Source organism: Pelophylax lessonae, assembly GCF_965119305.1.
Source record: "Pelophylax lessonae genome assembly, chromosome: 12".
NCBI lineage: Eukaryota > Metazoa > Chordata > Amphibia > Anura > Ranidae > Pelophylax > Pelophylax lessonae.
In genome coordinates, this window is record NC_138779.1 from 161,595,295 (window position 1) to 161,613,787 (window position 18,493).

At 50.9% G+C, this 18,493-nt stretch overlaps 1 protein-coding gene across 2 annotated transcripts in view; it reads left to right on the top strand.

Annotated features, from left to right (window-relative positions):
- CNOT3 (CCR4-NOT transcription complex subunit 3) overlaps window positions 1–18,493 on the top strand; it is an 894,807-nt gene that overhangs the window by 870,620 nt on the left and 5,694 nt on the right. The gene's annotated exons all lie outside the window — the stretch shown is intronic.

Genomic DNA, 18,493 nt, shown 5'->3' on the forward strand with positions numbered 1-18,493 from the left:
CTAGATAAGATCATCTACTGATGTTTTACAGCTACTCGCTGCTTAGGCTATTGTATAGAAAAATTCTAATATCAATACTCCTCTTTGGCTTCAGTACATAGTTTTGCCGTTTGTATGTACAAGAAGAAATCTCAAGAACAGACTTCTTGCCTCTGTTGGTTTTACTTTTCATCATGACTTTTTGCAATCCTACAAAAAGGAACCTGAACCAGAAGTGATTTTTAAAAATCGAACAGGCTAAAGCTTAGCCCTTTAGCTGACAAGCCCCTCCACTTTTAAACTCAGGTGGCCAGACCATTTTTGAAATTTTTGTTTATTATGTTTCCCTTACAGCTTTCAGAGTTTGGAAAGATCCCCTAAACCATACATTTTTTTTAAGCAAGGGATGAGTAGAATAAAAAGAAGGTGCTACTGATTTTGTTTTTTTTAGGCCCTGTGATATTTACACACGTTTATCAAACAATACTTTTGCTAAAAACAGACTAAAATCATAAATAGTGGATACATACATGGCAAAACTTACACATTTTCTGTTTGATGCCTACTAAATATAAAAGCTAAAACTGTATAGAGTTATTAAATAACAAATATTTGTAAATAAAATGTAGCCATTTTGTGAAATGGTTAAAACTGAAGGTATTCAAAACTGTAAAAAAAAAACTATTACTCTTAAAAATCGGGAGGTCATCATTTTTACTTTACAGTTTTCAGTGTTTGTTAAAGAACCCCTAAACCATATATTTTCTAAATGCACATAACCTGTAGAATTAAAAAAAAAAATGATTTTTCTCTTACGTCCTCTGACAGTCGCCGCCCACTCATACAATCTGCACGTCTGGGTATTGGCCTTCTCCACAGGAGTAAGCTAGGCAGAAGATTTTGTTAGAATATTCACAAAAACTTTGTATAGACACATTACAGGGGGCTGTCCCTATGGTCAATACCCCCAGCTAGCTTCATTCCCAATTCAGTTTGCTGCTGCCTAGCTTAGGAGTAGGATGGCTTTCCCCTGGCTGGGGCTGTGGTCTCAGCTTTCTTTCTTCTTTTTTTTCTCTCTAGAGAAGTATTTCTTTCTTTAAAAGATAGCTTTTTATTTGTTCCTGCGCTTAATTAGTCGGACTTCGGAAGACTACAGTGTTTGCGCAGCTGGGAATCGCATTGGTTATTCTAGAGCCTTAAGGAATCCCAGCCTGCAGGTTATTGGTACGCCCAGGCCTTGCAAATGACTATGTCCCTGACCTCAAGCCTGCGAAGTTGCTATCTTTGCCGGGATGTCTCAACTGCGGTACGCCTGCATGTTGCTAGCGTCCCCTTCGGCTGACGGCACCACCACTCAAAGTGGGAGACTTTCTGTCACAGAGCGGTACCCACGTTTTCAGTGGACCGGTGAGTACCATGCTACCCCTCTGTCTCTGGCATTGTCTGTTGGGGTGTGTATGTGGGCCCTCTGTTTTATGGGGATGGCAGTTCAGTATGGGTTCTGTAATGTCCCCCTCGTGTCTGTAGGTGCGGTCCCTGTGTGTCCCTTCCCGGTCTCTGTGGGGGCGCTGTGGCGGTTCCACCGCTGTATGGGGGGTTGCGGGGGTCTCCTATGTCCCTAAGGTGCTTGTGCAACTATTTGGGGAACAGTACATGGTGTGGGGGCCGCAATTGGCGCAAAACTGCGCTGCCGCAATTTTAGGTGTGTAGGCTGTTTGGCCTCATTGTGAGGGCAGCAGCCATTTTCTACTATGCGGTTGGCGCCGATCAGGCGCCATCTTTAGTGTGGGCAAAATGTCCTTATGTGGACAGAGCTTTTCCCATAGGCTTGTATTGGCAACCATTTTCTTGTGGCTCAGGGCTGTGTCTGCCTCTAGAGGCGTGAGGTCACTTCCTCTTTCTTTACATTCAGATCGATTCAGCAGCGTAGCAAGTATAGCACACTGTGGGGGGCTTTTATTGTGTTTCCTGGCCTGCATTCCTGCTAGCATTCATTTTTTGCAGTTTCCTGTAGCACAGGACTTGCTCTCCATTTGCGGTGGGGACCGCGGGATTAGCCGATTTAAAGGGCCAGAGTCATTCAAATTGATAGCAAATTCCCCCCAGATCTGGTAGAGGGTCCAGGTACTCCTGAATCCTTTGCTATAGTCTCCCTTACTGCTGCACTTGCGACTTTAGCGTTAAAAGTGGATTTGTTGATGTCTGACTGGGTTTCTAAGAAAAGGCCTATGCCCTCTCAGTCTTCTGATTCAGAGCCAGATTTGGTTGACACGAACAGCGTACCCCCTGAGGGGTCTCAGTCCTCTGTCGGATGTGGAGGAGGATTCCTCCTCCGGATCAGCATGGGACCGCGCTGCGGTGTCCGCGCTTATTAGCTCTGTGAAAGACACTTTAAATTTGGATGATGAGCCCCACCTGTCGGGTAAGCAGTCTTCCTTTGGTACCCGCAAAGCCCAAAAATCGGGTCAGGTTTTTCCTTGTCCCGCAGAGTTTCACGATACCGTGAATGAACAATGGCGTCATTTGAAACGTAATTTTGTGGTGCCAAAGAGATTTCAGTACAGTTATCCCTTTGCGGATCCGGTGGATTCTCGCTGGACTGCGGCTCCTAAGGTGGACCACACTGTGTGCAGGTTAAATAAGGCCACTTTAATGCCCACAGAGGATTCTCCGGTGTTTAAAGACCCGGCGGATAGGCGGGTGGAAACTTTTTCCCGCCACATCTATCTGGTAGCGATAGGGGGGACATGATAGCAATTTATAAATATCTTAATGGGGATCCCAGCTTAGAAAAAAAAGCTGTTCATTCGAAGGGATTGCATGAGGACTCGAGGGCATACAATGCGATTAGAGGAGAAGCGTTTTAACCTCAGGCAACGTGGGGGGTTCTTTACTGTTAGGGCTACAAAATTGTGGAATTCTCTACCACAAGAGGTGGTTTCGGCGGGTAGTATGGTGGCTTTCAAAAGACTCTTAGACTTACATCTCAAGGATCAGAACATTCAGGGGTATGTGAGATGATTACAGCCACACACACCTACACAGGTTGAACTGGATGGACTATTGTCTCTATTCAACCTCACCTACTATGTAACTATGTAGCGGGTTCCTTGCTGAAACCAGTGTTCGCTTCGGTAATGGTATCTCAGGCCGTTGTGGAGTGGGCCAAGGCGCTTAAGCGCACTCTGATTGCTGACTCCGCCTCTCCTGCTGCTCTGTAGATGGTGGATCAAATGGGTCAGGCTGTTTTATACCTGTGTGACGTGGCCTTAGATGAGGCCCCTTTAGTCGCACGACTTTCAGCGGTCACAGTTGCGATTCGTAGCTTTGTTTGGTTAAAAAGCTGGTCGGTCGACCAATCTTCCAAGAAGACAGTGTCTGACATCCCTTATGCGGGGAGTCGTCTTTTAGGGGACTCTCTTGGATGAACTGGTCAAGGGGATCACAGGGGGCAAGAGCGCTCTCTTGCCCCAGGTGTCCAGGGGAAAATCATTCCGCGGCAAGCGGGGTCCCTCCTTTAAACCTAACCAGGGGTCCTTTCGTGCCTTCAAGGCACAAGACAAAGGTAAGTCCTTCAAGGCCTCTAGTAAACCAGAAGAAGCCTTGGGCGGGCAAGTCAAAAGCTGCCCACACTGGCACTGTGGTTGAGTCCGCTTCGACCTGAAGGGGCGCCCTCACCCGTTTCAGGGGTGGGGGGATGTCTGCGCTATTTTCCTGAACCTTGGCGGGCCAAAATTCAGGACAGGTGGGTTCAAGAACTCATTCGGTCAGGGTACAAGATGGAGTTTCGATCACGCCCAGCAGACAGATTCCTTCCCTCAAATCTTCATTTAACCCCCGATCGCTTCCGAGATCTCCATCGGGCGGTTCAGGATCTCCTCGCCCAAGGGGTGGTTGTCCCGGTTCCACAGCGGGACAGATTTCGGGGTTTTTACTCGAATCTGTTCACCGTGCCCAGAAAGGAGGGCAAGGTTCGTCCGATTCTGGACTTGAAGTTTCTAAACCGCTTTGTGCGGGTTCAGAAGTTCCGAATGGAGTCCCTCCGGTCGGTGGTGGCATCGCTGAGTCCAGGGGATTTCCTGGCTTCCATCGACCTCAAGGATGCGTATCTACACATCCCTATTTACGAGGGTCATCAGAGGTACCTCCGATTCGTAATAGCGGAGGAGCACTATCAGTTTGTGGCGTTGTCTTTCGGCCTCGCTTTGGCTCCAAGGGTTTTTACCAGAGTTTTGGCTCCTGTTCTAGCTTTGTTGCGGGTGCAGGGGATTGCCATCCTCGGTTACCTGGACGATCTCCTATTAAGGTCGAGCTCCAGTGCCACTCTGTTGCGCGATCTGTCGATCACGGTTCAGACACTCCAGGAGTTCGGATGGACCATCAATTTTCAGAAGTCGACTTTGTCCCCTTCTGTTCGCCTCCCTTACCTGGGGATGATTCTGGACTCCGCCCAGGCGAAGGTCTTTCTTTCGGAGGACAAGCTCCAGATCCTGCAGGACGAGGTCAGGTCCCTCGGACAACGAGTTCTCCTCGCTACGGACCTGCATGCGGTCCCTGGGCTTGATGGTGTCGGCTTTCGAGGCAATCCCATTTGCACAGTTTCACACGAGATCTCTTCAAGTGGAAATTGTGGCCCGGTGGGACAGGCATCCTCAGTCCTTGGAAAGGAGGATTGCTTTGAGCCCCCAAGTCAGATCGGATCTCCTGTGGTGGCTTCAGTCTCTGGCTCTGAAGGAAGGCAAGTCCTTTCGTCTGTTGCTATGGACTGTGGTCACCACGGATGCCAGCCTGTCGGGCTGGGGTGGAGTTCTGGGCAAGTTGTCTGCCCAGGACACTTGGTCGGAGGGGGAATCCTCCCTGCCAATAAATGTCTTGGAACTGCGGGCAATCAGGCTCTGTTTGCTCCGTTGGTCGGATCGTCTTCTGGGCTGCCTAGTGCGTGTGCAGACGAACAACGCAACTGCTGTGGCTTACGTCAATCACCAAGGGGGCACCAGGAGTGCCCGGGCGGCCAAGGAAGTGGCCGAGATTCTGTCCTGGGCCGAGACGCAGGTCCCGGCGATTTCGGCAGTTCACATTCCAGGTGTGGAGAACTGACAGGCGGACTATCTGAGTCGCCAGACCCTGGACCAAGGGGAATGGTCCCTCCACCCAGTGGCATTTCAGATGCTGTGTGCACGGTGGGGATCCCCGGATGTGGATCTGTTCGTGTCTCGTCTCAACAACAAGGTGGGAAGGTTCGTGGCACGAACGCGCAACCCTCTGGCGGACGCCTCGGTGGCGTTGGTGGTGCCTTGGAATCGGTATCGGCTGTTTTATGCCTTTCCCCCCAATTCAGTTGTCGTCCAGATTTCTCCACAGGTTGGTCTCGGAACCGAGGTTGGGGATTCTGGTTGCCCAAGACTGGCCGTGTCGGTCTTGGTACGCGGTATCATGCAACTGGTCGTCGAGCCTCCCTGGCGACTCCCGCTAAGAGACGATCTTCTGTCTCAAGGGCCGATCTTCCATCCTGCTTTACAGTCGCTGGCTTTGACGGCGTGGCTGTTGAAAGCCAGGTCATGAGAGACAGAGGTCTCTCGTCGGCGGTCATTCCTACCTTGCTCAAGGCCAGGAAGGCCTCCGCAGGTAAGATTTATTATTGTACCTGGAAGGCTTATTTCGCCTGGTGCGAGTTGCAGGGGTTCCATCCACGCTCCTTTTCGGTGGCGAGAGTGTTGGCTTTCCTGCAAACTGGTGTGGAGCAGCGTCTTGCGCTGACCACTATTAAGGGCTAGTTGTCTGCGCTGGCCATTCTTTTTCAGCGCCCTTTGGTGTCGAATTCCTTGATCCGCACCTTCATTCAAGGGGTGCGTCATCTGGCTCCCCCTAGGAGGGCATCATTGTCTCCTTGGGACCTGAATTTGGCTCTGTCCGTTTTGCAACGTCCTCCCTTTGAGAACGTCCGGGAGATTCCTCTGCCGGTGCTGTCACCGAAAGTTGCCTTTCTGGTGGCGATCACATCTGCTCGCAGAGTGTCGGAGTTGGCGCTCCCCCTATCTGGTTGTTCATAGGGATAAAGTGGTCTTGCGACCTCTTCAGTCCTTTCTTCCGAAAGTGGTTTCGGATTTCCATCTCAACAAGGACATTGTCTTACCTTCGCTGTGTGCGAAGCCTAAGCATCATATGGAGTTTGCCTTGCATTCCTTGGATGTGGTACAGGCGATCAGGGTTTACCTTTCGTCTACTGAATCCTTCAGAAAGTTGGATTGTCTTTTTGTCCTTCCTGAAGGACCTCGGAAGGGTACGGCTGCGTCTGCAGCAACCATTTCAAGCAACGATTGTGCAGGCCTATTCAATTAGGGATCAGGTTCCTCCTTTCCCTGTCACAGCGCACTCTACCAGAGCGGTTAGTGTATCTTGGGCCTTCTGCCATCAGGCGTCGGTGACTTAGGTGTGCAAAGCGGCGACCTGGTTGTCCGTGCATACCTTTACTAAATTTTACAAACTTGATGTCTTGGCATCAGCGTATGCCTCTTTTGGCCGCAACGTTTTCAGTGCGGCAGTGCCTTAGGGGAGACAGGGTAGTTTTGGCCTGTCTCCTCCTGTTGGGGTTTCCCCTTTTTATTTGTTTTCCTGGGTTTTCCCTCCTGTTGAGCTCTCTTCTTGCCCAGTGTTTACCTTTCTGGTTCAGAAAAGGTTATTTTCTCTGACATGGGTGATGCGTTGCCTTTCTTGACGGTTACGTTTTCCCACCCCTCACATCTACACTGCTTTGGGACGTCCCAGACATGCAGATTGTATGAGTGGGCGGAGACTGTCAGAGGATGTAAGAGAAAATAGAATTTTTGTAAGAACTTACCTTAAAATTCTTTTCTCTGAGTCCTCTGACAGTCGCCGCCCCTCTTTTGGGGTTCGTGGGTCTCTATACTGTTTGCTACCAAACTGAAAACCCTGTAGGTGTGTCTATACAAAGGTTTTGTGAATATTCTAACAAAATCTTCTGCCTAGCTTACTCCTGTGGAGAAAGGCCAATACCCAGTCTGCCCAGAGCGAAGCCCACCCGGTCCACGGTATGGTGAGTAAATGTGCCCCTGCTGGCCTTGGGGGGGATGTGGGCCCTCTCCTGGGGATAATGGGATTTGAACCTCCTGAAAGATCCCCCTGGCCTGCCCAGTGCTCGGTCTGTGTGTTTTACCCCCCCCCCCCCTTCCCTGTTCCTGTAGGGGGCCATGTGTCTGGGGCGCCTGGGTGGCATGGTACCCTTGGCTTGCTAGTTCCTGTAGTGGATCCATGTTTGTGTAGCCTTTGTGCTGCACTGAGCAGCGTGACCTTTCATTTAGGTGAGATTACTTCCTGTGCTGTGTTTCCTGTTGCTGGCCGAGGTAATTTCCTGTCTCTTTCTGCATGCTGCTGGAACGATCAGGAGGACTTTTTTCTGAGGTGGTACTGTACTGGGGTCCATGCGGAGACATATCCTTGCATGCTCTGCTGTTGGTTTAGTTTTAAGGGGATCTCTGCAGACCGCTGCGATTGGCGCTTCTTAAAGTGACTGTACTCCGTTTTTTTGCAACTTGCAATATGGAGTCACCAAACTGTGAATTCACTCTCAGACCCACTCTGTGCGACTCTTGGACAGTCTGCATCACAGTCGTTGTCCGCAATTTCAGCAGCTCTGGAAAGCCTGGCGACAAAAGTTGATTTAGTCAAGAAAAAGGTTGATAGCCAAAAACGGCCGCTGCCTGCTCCGTCTATGGAGATGTCCTCTGATTTACAGGATGATGAGGTTGCCCCCGGATGCTCCTCTTCCTGAGGGGTCTCTGTCCTCGCAGTCAGTTGGTGAAGAGGACCTGTCTTCAGTCGCAGCGCGGGAACGCGCTTTAGTGGAAGCCCTGATTATTTCAGTACCTAACACTTTAAAATTGGCTGATGAATCCACCCTGGCAGGGACGCGGGTGGCCTTTGGCTCCCAGAAGCCTCAGAAAGCTGGCAAGGATTTCCCTTGTCCCGACACTTTTCACAATATTGTGAATGACCAATGGCGGCGCGTTAAGCACGTGTTAGTTGTGCCAAAATGCTTTAAACGCCAGTATCCTTTTGCTGAAAAGGTCTCCAACCGTTGGACGGTGTCACCTAAAGTGGACCATCCTGTCTCCAGATTAAAGAAATCTACTCTTGTGCCTGTGGAAAATTCCCCGGTCTTTACAGATCTGGTGGACAGGCGGGTGGAATCCCCTTCCCGCCGTCTTCACGTGTTGGCGGGTTCCATTTTGAAACCGGAGTTTGTGTCTGTTTTAGTCTCACAGAAGGTGACGGAATGGATTAGGCATTTGGACCCCGAGACTGTTCCTCCAGAACAGCTGGAACTATTGGACCAGGTGATCCAGGCTCTGGTGTTCCTGTTTCAGTTGTGGGAATTGCCTTGACATGCATGGTTTGGCTGAAGGCCTGGTCAGCTGACCAAGCTTCTAAGAAAGCCCTAGCTGACCTACCCTTTCTAGGAGAGGAGAGCGTTTGTTTGGTGACTCATGGGATGAGTTGATCAAGGGTTTGACTGGCGGGAAGAGTACTCTTCTTCCTCAATCCTCCAAGGGTAACACTAAGCGGGATCCCTCTTTTTTTACTCACAAACATTTTTTGTTTTTTCTTTCGTCCTCCGAGGCGCAAGAAAAAGGTAAGCCGTTCAGAGCATCTGGAGGGGCTAAAAAGCATTGGGGCAAGCCCAAGGAAAGTCAGTTCGGTGCTGCTGACAAGTCCTCTTCAGCATGAAGGGGCACCCTCACCCGGCTCAGCGGTGGGGGACGTCTTTGCTTCTTCTAGGAACCCTGGACTTCCTTCATTCAGGATGATTGGGTTAGCAAACTAATTTGTTCCAGGTACAAGATCGAATTCTGGTCTCGGCCAGGGGACAGGTTTTTTTTCAGTCATATCTTCGCCTGTCTCTAGAGCGTTTTGAATGATGTGGGGGAGGCTGTGCAAGACCTCCTGGCTCAAGGGGTGATTGTTCCAGTTCCTCTGCAGGAACGCTCTCAAGGTTTCTATTCAAACCTGTTCACGGAACCCAGAAAGGAGGGCAAGGTGCGTCCAATTCTGGATCTCAAGGCTCTGAACTGCTTTGTGCGGGTGCAGAAGTTTTGAATGGAGTCCATTCGGTCAGTGGTGGCATCCTTGAATCAGGGGGATTTTCTGGCTTCCATCAATCTCAAGGATGCGTATCTCCACGTCCCCATTTTGGAGGGGCACCAGAGATTTCTCCACTTGCGGTGACAGAGGAGCACTTTCAATTTGTGGCTTTACCCTTTGGTCTCGTCTTGGCTCCCAGAGTATTTACCAAGGTCCTGGCCCCTGTGCTGGCCGACGAGGTATTTCAGTTGTGGGATATCTGGAGAATCTCTTGTTGCGAGCTGTCTCCCACTCTGTTGGGAAACATCTCTATCATGATTCAGACCCTTCAAGAATTCGGGTCAACGATCAATTTTCAAAAATCTGCTCTGACGCCATCAGTACGGGTCACTTATCTGGGGCTGACTCTCGACGGGTGAGGGTCTTTCTCCTCCTGGACAAACTTCAGAAGCTGCAAAAATCAGTCAGGTTGCTGATGGAGACCGATCAGTCCTCCTTGCGGGCTTGCATGAGGGCCCTGAGTCTGATGGTTTTGACCTTCAAAGCAGTCCCGTTTGCTAAGTCTCACTCAAGACCTTTGCAAAAGGAGATTCTGGCGAAATGGAACAGAGATCCTCGGTCATTGGACCAGAAGATTCGCTTGAGCCATCTTACAAAGTCGGCTCTTTCTTGGTGGCTCCGGTCACCTGCCCTGTGCCAGGGCATGTCCTTCCTGCCAGTGTTTTGGACGGTGGTCACCACAGACGTCAGGCTGGGGTGAAATGCTGGGAAAGCTATGTGCCCAGGGGACTTGGGCGACGGAGGAGTCTTTGTTGCCTATCCCTATTCTGGAGCTGAGCATGATCAAGCTCTGCCTGTTTCATTGGACAGGCTACACGGCTCTCCGGTTCAGATACAGTCAGACAATGCCACGGCTGTGGTTTACATCAATCATCAAGGGGGTACCAAGAATGTCCTGGCGGCCAAGGAGGTAGCCGAGATTCTGTTTTGGGCGGAACATCATTTTCCGGCTCTTTCCGCAGTCCACATTCCAGGGGTGGAGAATTGGCAAGTGGATTACCTGAGTCGACAAGTGTTGGATCAAGGGGAATGGTCCCTTCATCCGGAAGTGTTTCATCTCCTCTGTGCCCGATGGGGGACCCTGGAGGTGGATCTGTTTGTGTCTCGCCTCAACAGGAAAGTTCAGCGGTTTGTCGCCAGTTCGCGGGATCCTCTGGCCGATGCCACAGACGCTCTGGTGGCTCCTTGGAGCCAGTATCGCCTGATTTATGCCTTCCCTTCACTCTTACTCCTGCCAAGGTTTCTTCGCCAGGTGGCTATGGAAGGCATTCCTGTCATTCGGGTGGCACCAGACTGGCCTCGGCGCTCTTGGTACGCAGTTAGAAAAAGAAAAACTGCGCTAAATATCAAACCCTAATAGCAGCAACTTGAATGTGACAAACATATGAGTAACAAATAATGGGAAAAAGCTGCGCTAAGTGACATAGACCATAAGTGATAGGATCTAAATTAAATAATGAATGATAATGAAAATCCCAGAAAATAAAAGTCCCAAAATATTCAATGGTGGATAAACTGCTGAAGTCCAATCCAACAAAGCCCGAATGCATTCAGTATGTATAGGTACTGCTTACCAGATGTAGCAGTGAGATGAGCATTGGTATACACAGAAGCCAAACCAAATGGAACTCTGCAGGGGACTCCTCATAGATGATATCCGCTCAGAGATGTAGATCGGTGGATATTGAAATAAAACATAAAATAAACATAGCGTGATACTGTATAAATAGTATTATCTCCCGTGTGAGTCAAGGAAATAATTAGTGTGCACCACCACCAACACAGGCTGCTTACCAGAAGTAAAAAACAGTGAGCATAACAGATCTTATTTATACAAGTTGAAATAAGAGAACCACCTCCGTGCTCCCAATTTAATTACCAGAAGTCTGTAGGCAAATCGTGCGATATTGATCACTCTAATAGACAGAGCCACCACCAGAAATCCCTGCTTACCAGATGTCAGCAACCAAATGCATGTAACAATCAGGGTAAAGCTGATGTATGGCAGTCCACCAGAAAATTGTAATAAACGTTCCCTTAACAATGAGGCTGGTCCACACAGATACTCCGATGTTTACATGGAATAAATAAGGGGAGAGCCCATAGCGTAAAACCGTTTATTTAAAATAAAGTAAAACAAAGAAATGCACTTACAAGAGTACATAGGAAAAGCGCTGAATTGGAGCCGCCGGCCAGTCGGCTTCAAACACCCGCCTGAGTATCGTCTCGTCTCATAGAGGTGACTTGGTACGCAGACCTGGTACAAATGGTCGTAGACCCTCCCTGGAGACTTCCTCTGCGGGAAGAGCTACTGTCTCAAGGACCGATCTTCCATCCTGCTTTACGGTCGCTGGCTTTAACGGCTTGGCTGTTGAAAGCAAGGTGTTGAGGAATAGAGGTCTGTCTGACTCGGTGATTCCTACCCTTTTGAAGTAAGAAAGTCGACTTCCAGCAAAATCTATCATCGCATGTGGAAATCGTACATTGCATGATGTGAATCGCTGCAGCTTCACCCGCGCTTGTTTTCTATAGCTAGGGTTTTGACCTTTTTATGAAAAGGGGTTGAGCAGCGCTTGGCGTTGGGTACTATCAAGGGCCAGGTGTCGGCCTTGGCTGTTTACTTCCAACGTCCGTTGGCAACTAATAGCTTGATTCGCTTTCATCCAGGGGGTGCGTCATCTCGCTCCTCCGAAAGATCTTGGTTACCTCCATGGGATCTCAATCTGGTTTTGTCTGTTCTTCAAAAGCCTCCCTTTGAGAATATCAGGGAGATTTCTCTGCTTTCCTTGTCACAGAAGGTCGCCTTTCTAGTGGCTATTACTTCTGCTCGCAGAGTCTCTGAGTTAGCTGTGCTGTCCTGTCCGCGTTATTTGGTGGTCCACAGGGATAAAGTGGTCCTCCGGCCAAATCTGTCTTTTCTCCCTAAAGTGGTGTTGGATTTTCACCTTAATGAAGAAATCGTGTTGCCTTCCTTATGTCCTAAGCCTAAACATCCTAAGATAATTGCCTTGCACTCTCTGGATGTGGTTCGGGCGATAAGGGGGTATCTGACAGTTACTGAGTCCTTTAGGAAATCTGACTCTTTGTCCTTACGGACGGTCCTCGAAAGGGTTTGGCTGCTTCCGCTGTGACCATTTTGAGATGGATCAGGCAGACGGTTGTTAGGCTTATTCACTCAAGGGTCAGGTTCCTCCTTTCCCTGTGAAGGCTCATTCTTCTAGAGTGTTGAGTGCCTCCTGGGCTTTTCACCATCAGGCCTTGGTCGTACAGGTTTGTAAGGCAGCGACTTGGTCGTCTGTGCACACCTTTACCAAATTTTACAAGGTGGATTTGTTGGCTTTGGATGCCTCTTGGCCGCAAGGTTTTGCAGGCTGCTGTTTTATAAAAAAATGTTTTTTTCTTATTCTCTTAGGGGTCTTTTACCTGGGTGAGCTCATGTTGTTGTTTTGATTGAGCTTCATGTTACCCAGTTGGCTAGGTTTAGCCTTTGGAGTTTACGTTACTTTCTGGTTGTGTTTTTCCCACCCCTCATGCCTACACTGCTTTGGGACGTCCAACACAGCTCATGAAGATGAGGCTGCGTCTGTCAATGGACAATAGAGAAAACAAGATTTTTGTAAGATCTTAACGTAAAATCTTTTTCTCTGATGTCTATTGACCGATGCAGCACCCGCCCCTCTGATGGGGATAGTTTTTTTGTCTTCACTGCTTACAACTAAACTGATGTGCTGGGCTGTGTCTGTGAGGGGTTATGTCTAGAAGGACAGCACGGTGGGCATATATATGTAAAAATCTTGTACTAATGTACTGCCTAGACTACTCCGCCAGGCGGCAGCATAACCCACACAGCTCATGAAGATGAGGCTGCGTCTGTCAATGGACATGGGAGAAAAAGATTATAAGGTAAGATCTTACAAAAACTCGTATTTTTTTGTGCACGGTGTAGCTCCCATTAACCATGGAGCCTCTGGAGCGTGTACCCACTCCTTAAAGCTGCGGGACCCTCTGGGTCTCAGTCTGCCCTGGCGGCCATGACGGCAGCCCTGCAGTCACTTGTATCTAAGGTAGATATGGCCCTGCAAAGGGGCCCTAGCAAGAATCGCCCCCCCACCTTCACCTATATCCTCTGCCACCTCAGAGAATGAGGTGGATTTGGCCACCGTGGACAAGAGTCAGCCCACTGAGTCTGCATTCACGCACGCTGAGTGCTATAATAGTGAAGGTGAATCCTCCTCCTCCGCAGCCGCCCATTAAAAGGCGCTGGTGGGAGGCCTTAATTGTGCCAGTGCGGGAAATCCTAAAGTTGGAGGACTCAGATCATGCTGAGTCGGGGATGCCGGTGCAGTTTGGCACCCGCAAATCTGCCAAGGTAACAAAGGTATTCCCCTTTCCGGCTTATTTTCACGAGATTGTCACTAGTCAGCGGGATTCCCCAAACCGCATGGTTGGAATACCTAAGCCTTTCACTATAAGATATCCCTTTGAGGAGTCTCTCCTGAAGAAACTTACGGTTCCACAATCGGTGGACTTTCAGGTTTACAGGTTAAATAAGGCCACACTTTTGACGGTGGAGGATTCCCCATCCTTTAAGGATCCTGTGGACAAGAGAGTTGAGGCTCTGGCCCGGTACCATTTCACCGTGGCAGGTTCAATGTTGAGGCCTGTGTTTGCTATTATCTTGGTATCCCAGACTTTAACGGAATGGGCAAAAACTTTACGCCAGGATCTGGAAGGGGGTCAACACTCTCCTGAGCTGGTGGATCCGTTGATTCAGGGGTTACAGTACATTTGTGATGCATCTTTGGATGCGGCTCCCTTGGCCGGCAGGGTATCTGTGACAGCGGGGATTCTTCGCTGCTTGATTAGGTTGAAGTACTGGTCGGCCAACCAGGCTTCTAAAAAGGTGCTGACTGATCTACCTTTTTGTAGGTGACCATTTGTTCGGTGCCTCTATGGAAGAGATTATTAGGGCCTTACGGGAGGGAGTACATTACTTCTGCAGGTTGCTTGGGGTAAGGAACCTCGTCGTAAATGTTCTTTTTCTCTATCCTTTATTGACAGACACAGCTCCATATCTTCTTGACCATTGGACTATGCTGCCTCCTACAGGAGTAGGACACTAGGCAGGAAAAAGCTTTCCTGCCTATGAGGCAGACTCTGCAGGCATACGCCCACTCACTCTGCTATAGCCCTCAGTTTGTATCTGCCTAGTTTAGGAGTAGGACCTAGTTCCCGGCTGGGACTTAGGTCTTCGCTTGTCTTTTTTATTTTAAAGGGAACCTTTGTTAAAAATTAAATTTCTCTTACGTCCTCCGACAGTCACCGCGCCCTCCAAGTCCTCACCAATGGGTTTTGACCTTTGCTCCGTAGGAGTAGCTAGGCAACAAGAATTGTTAATACAAAAGCTTTTAGCATAGACACACCCCTAGGGGCTGTCCCCTCAGTCAATACCTCCCTGCACCAGCATTCCCAACTCAGTTTTATCTTGCCTAGCTTAGGAGTAGCTGGCTTTCCTGTGCTGGGGCTCAGTCTCAGCCTTCTACCCTTTTTTTGATTTTATTTCAAGTATTTTTTTCTTTTCTTTACTAGCTGTTATTTTGTCAGCTTTAGTTTTAGGGATCTTCGGATGAAGAATCGTCATGTGGAGCTGGGTCTCGGACTGGCCGCCCTGGATCCCAGGGCTGAGTGCCAGATGGATCCCCAGCCTGCCATCGAGCGTTCAGCCTAGGTTTGCCCTGGCACATTGAACGACCCATCCCTGTTCGCTGCAGGGATGCTGCCTGTGCACTGCGGTCTATGGCTGCAGTTCACCAGCGTCCTGGCTCCAGCACTCCCTGTCTGCCTTGATAGCGGTTTGCCGCTGGAGACGGTTCCCCACTCCGTCTGGTATGGTAAGCACCTTCTGTGTGGGTGTCAGTCTGTGTAGTACCCCCCATGTCTGTGTAACTGCGGGCTCCCTGTCAGATCCCTGTGTGGCTGCACTGCCTGTGGGCTGCGAGGGGGGGCCATCCTGCTCTGCTGTGAATTATGCTCTGGGTGCAGTTTTGTGTGCAGACGTGTGTGTGCGGCGGTCGATGCGGCGATCCGCAATTTTCTTTGCCTGAATGCTGTGACTGGCCCTGTCCCTGGGCAGCGCCGTATTTTGGCGCCATTCGCCGCCATTTTGGCGGGCGGTGCTCGTCCGAGCACATGTCGGCGCCATTTTCCTGTAGCTTTCTCCCCCAGCCGAGCGGCCATTTTGCCGGAGCCTTCATAGGCCATATCAGTCAGCCAGCATTGCGTCACTTCCTCTTTCTCTGGGAACAGCGATCGGTGGCAGCAGTCTGTTGTGCTCTCTCCAGGTTTTTACCTTCTTGTCCTGTCATTCCTTGCTCAGTGTTATCTATCCCTGCGGGGTCGGTGCATACAGTAGTGTGCGGTGGGCTGCGCTCGCCGTGGTATTAAAGGGCCAGTACCTTTATTACTTTTCTGTGCTGGGGCATGGATTCTCAGGATAGCAAGTTTCCCCCCGCCCTGGTGGGGGACCAGGGGGATGCTGCACCCCCGAGGGGGCCGATCTGACCGCTGTAGTGGCTTCCTTAGTGTCTCAGGTGCAGATGCTGATGGCTGAACGATCCGCAAACAGGGCCAGGGTGTCCGTTTCCTCTGATTCAGAGGGCGATGTGGCTGCTGTGGCTGGCGTACCCTTCTCGGGGTCCCGCTCATCTTTGGACCTTCTGGGGTCCGAGGGGGAGGCAGAGGTGGAGGGGGTTGATGTTTCTCCCCTTGGCTCGCCTGAAGAGCTTGCACTCATGAATGAGCTGATTGCTTCCATAAAAGATACCTTGCACCTGGAGGATGAGCCTACTCCTCCTGCTAGAGTGTCCTCTTTTGGAACGCAGAGGACTCGCAAATCAGTGCAGGTTTTTCCCTGTCCTGCTGAATTTCACCATACGGTTAATGAACAGTGGCGCAATTTAAAGAAGCCCTTTACTGTGCCAAATAAGTTTAAACTGCTTTATCCGTTTGCGCCCTCCACCGACGAGCGTTGGTGTGTGGCGCCTCAGGTGGATCACACGGTGGCCAGTTTGAACAAGGCTACTGCGGTGCCTTCTGAGGATACCCCGGTTTTCCGGGACCCTACAGACAGGAGAATGGCGTCTCTTGCCCGTCATGCCTATATGGTTGCTGGCTCTATGCTGAAGCCTATTTTTGCTTCCATTATGGCGGCGCAGGCTGTTGCAGATTGGACTAAGATGCTCAGGCGCACCTTGGTGGCTGACTCAGCTTCACCTACCACGTTGGCTATGGTGGACCAGATCCATCAGGGTGTCATGTACCTGTGCGATGCGGACTTGAATTTAGCTCCCTTGGCTGCGCGCCTGTCCAGCGTGGCTATTCTGAACTGTCGTCTGATTTGGCTGAAGAATTGGTCGGTCGACCAATCTTCTCGCAAGACGCTGGCGGATTTTCCCTACACGGGATCTCGCCTTTTTGGCGAGGCTTTGGATACTCTGATAAAAGGGGTTACGGGGGGCAAGAGTACTCTCCTGCCCCAGTCTCACAAGCATAAGTCTTTCCGTGGTAAACGGAATTCCTCGTCTAGACCCTCTCAGGGGTCCTTTCGTGCCTTTCGGTCACAATCCAAGGGCAAGCCCTTCAAAGGCCAGGGCTCCCAGAAGAAGCAGTGGGCAGGGAAGCAGAAGTCCGGCCAGTCTGGGTCAACTTCCCATACCACTTCCGCCTGAAGGGGCGCCCTCACCCGTTTCTGGGGTGGGGGGACGTCTGCGCGGTTTCCTACAACCTTGGCTGACCCGCATTCGGGACAGTTGGGTTCAGGAAATCGTTCGATCTGGTTACAAGATCGAATTTCTCTCTCGGCCGGCGGGCAGATTTTTTCCCTCAAATCTTCAGCTGTCTCCGGAGCGCTTGCAGGATCTGCACCTGGCGGTGCGGGACCTGTGGGCCCAGGGGGTGGTGGTTCCGGTGCCTCATCGGGACAGATTTTGGGGGTTTTACTCCAATCTGTTCACTGTGCCCAGAAAGGAGGGCAAGGTGCGTCCGATTCTGCACTTGAAAGCTCTGAACCGCTTTGTGCGGGTTCGCAAGTTCCGCATGGAATCCCTGCGCTCAGTGGTGGCTACCCTGAGTCCGGGGGAATTCATGGCCTCCATCGATCTGAAGGATGCGTACCTACACATCCCCATTTTCGAGGGTCACCAGAGGTACCTTCGATTCGCCATTGCGGAGGATCACTACCAATTTGTGGCGTTACCTTTCGGTCTCGCTTCGGCTCTGCGGGTTTTTACCAAGGTGCTGGCGCCGGTTCTGGCCCTGTTGCGAGCACAGGGCATTGCTGTCTTGGGGTATCTGGACGATATCCTGATGCGGTCAAACGCCAGTCAGAGCCTGGTGACGACCGGTCCACCACGATGCGGACTCTGCAGGAGTTCGGTTGGACTATAAACATTCCGAAGTCGACTCTGCGTCCTTCGGTTCGTCTTCCCTACTTGGGAATGATTCTGGACTCTGTCCAAGCGAAGGTTTTCCTGCCGGTAGACAAGCTTCGAACTATTCAGGACGAGGTCAGGTCCCTCAGGGACAACCGGCACTCTTCTCTCCGGACATGCATGAGATGTCTAGGGTTGATGGTCTCGGCTTTCGAGGCGATCCCCTTTGCCCAGTTTCACACGCGGGGTCTCCAAGCGGAGATTCTGGCCGAGTGGGACGGGCGGCCGCAATCCCTGGATCTGCGGATCTCGTTGAGCCACTGCACCAGAAGGGATCTTCTGTGGTGGCTCCAGTCCCCGGCGGTGTCGGGGGGCAAGTCTTTTCGTCCGTTATTGTGGACGGTGATCACCATGGATGCCAGCCTGTCGGGCTGGGGTGGTGTTCTAGGTGTTTTGTCCGCCCAGGGAACTTGGTCGGAGGAGTCCTCCCTTCCGATCAACATTCTGGAATTGAGGGCGATAAAGCTTTGCCTTCTATGATGGACGGACCGGCTTCGGGGCCGTCCAGTTCGGGTTCAGACGGACAATGCCACCGCGGTGGCCTACGTCAACCATCAAGGGGGCACCAGGAGTGCACGAGCGGCTCGGGAAGTAGCCGACATTCTGTCTTGGGCCGAGACGCACGTCCCGGCGATAACGGCAGTCCACATTCCGGGGGTGGAGAACTGGCAGGCGGACTATCTGAGTCGCCAGACCCTGGACCAGGGAGAATGGTCCCTTCACCCGGATGTCTTCCAGATGTTGTGCGAGAAGTGGGGTTCCCCAGATGTGTGGACCTGTTCGCGTCTCGTCTGAACAACAAGGTGGAAAGGTTCGTGGCAAGGACGCGGGATCCTCGGGCAGACGCCTCAGACGCGTTAGTGGCG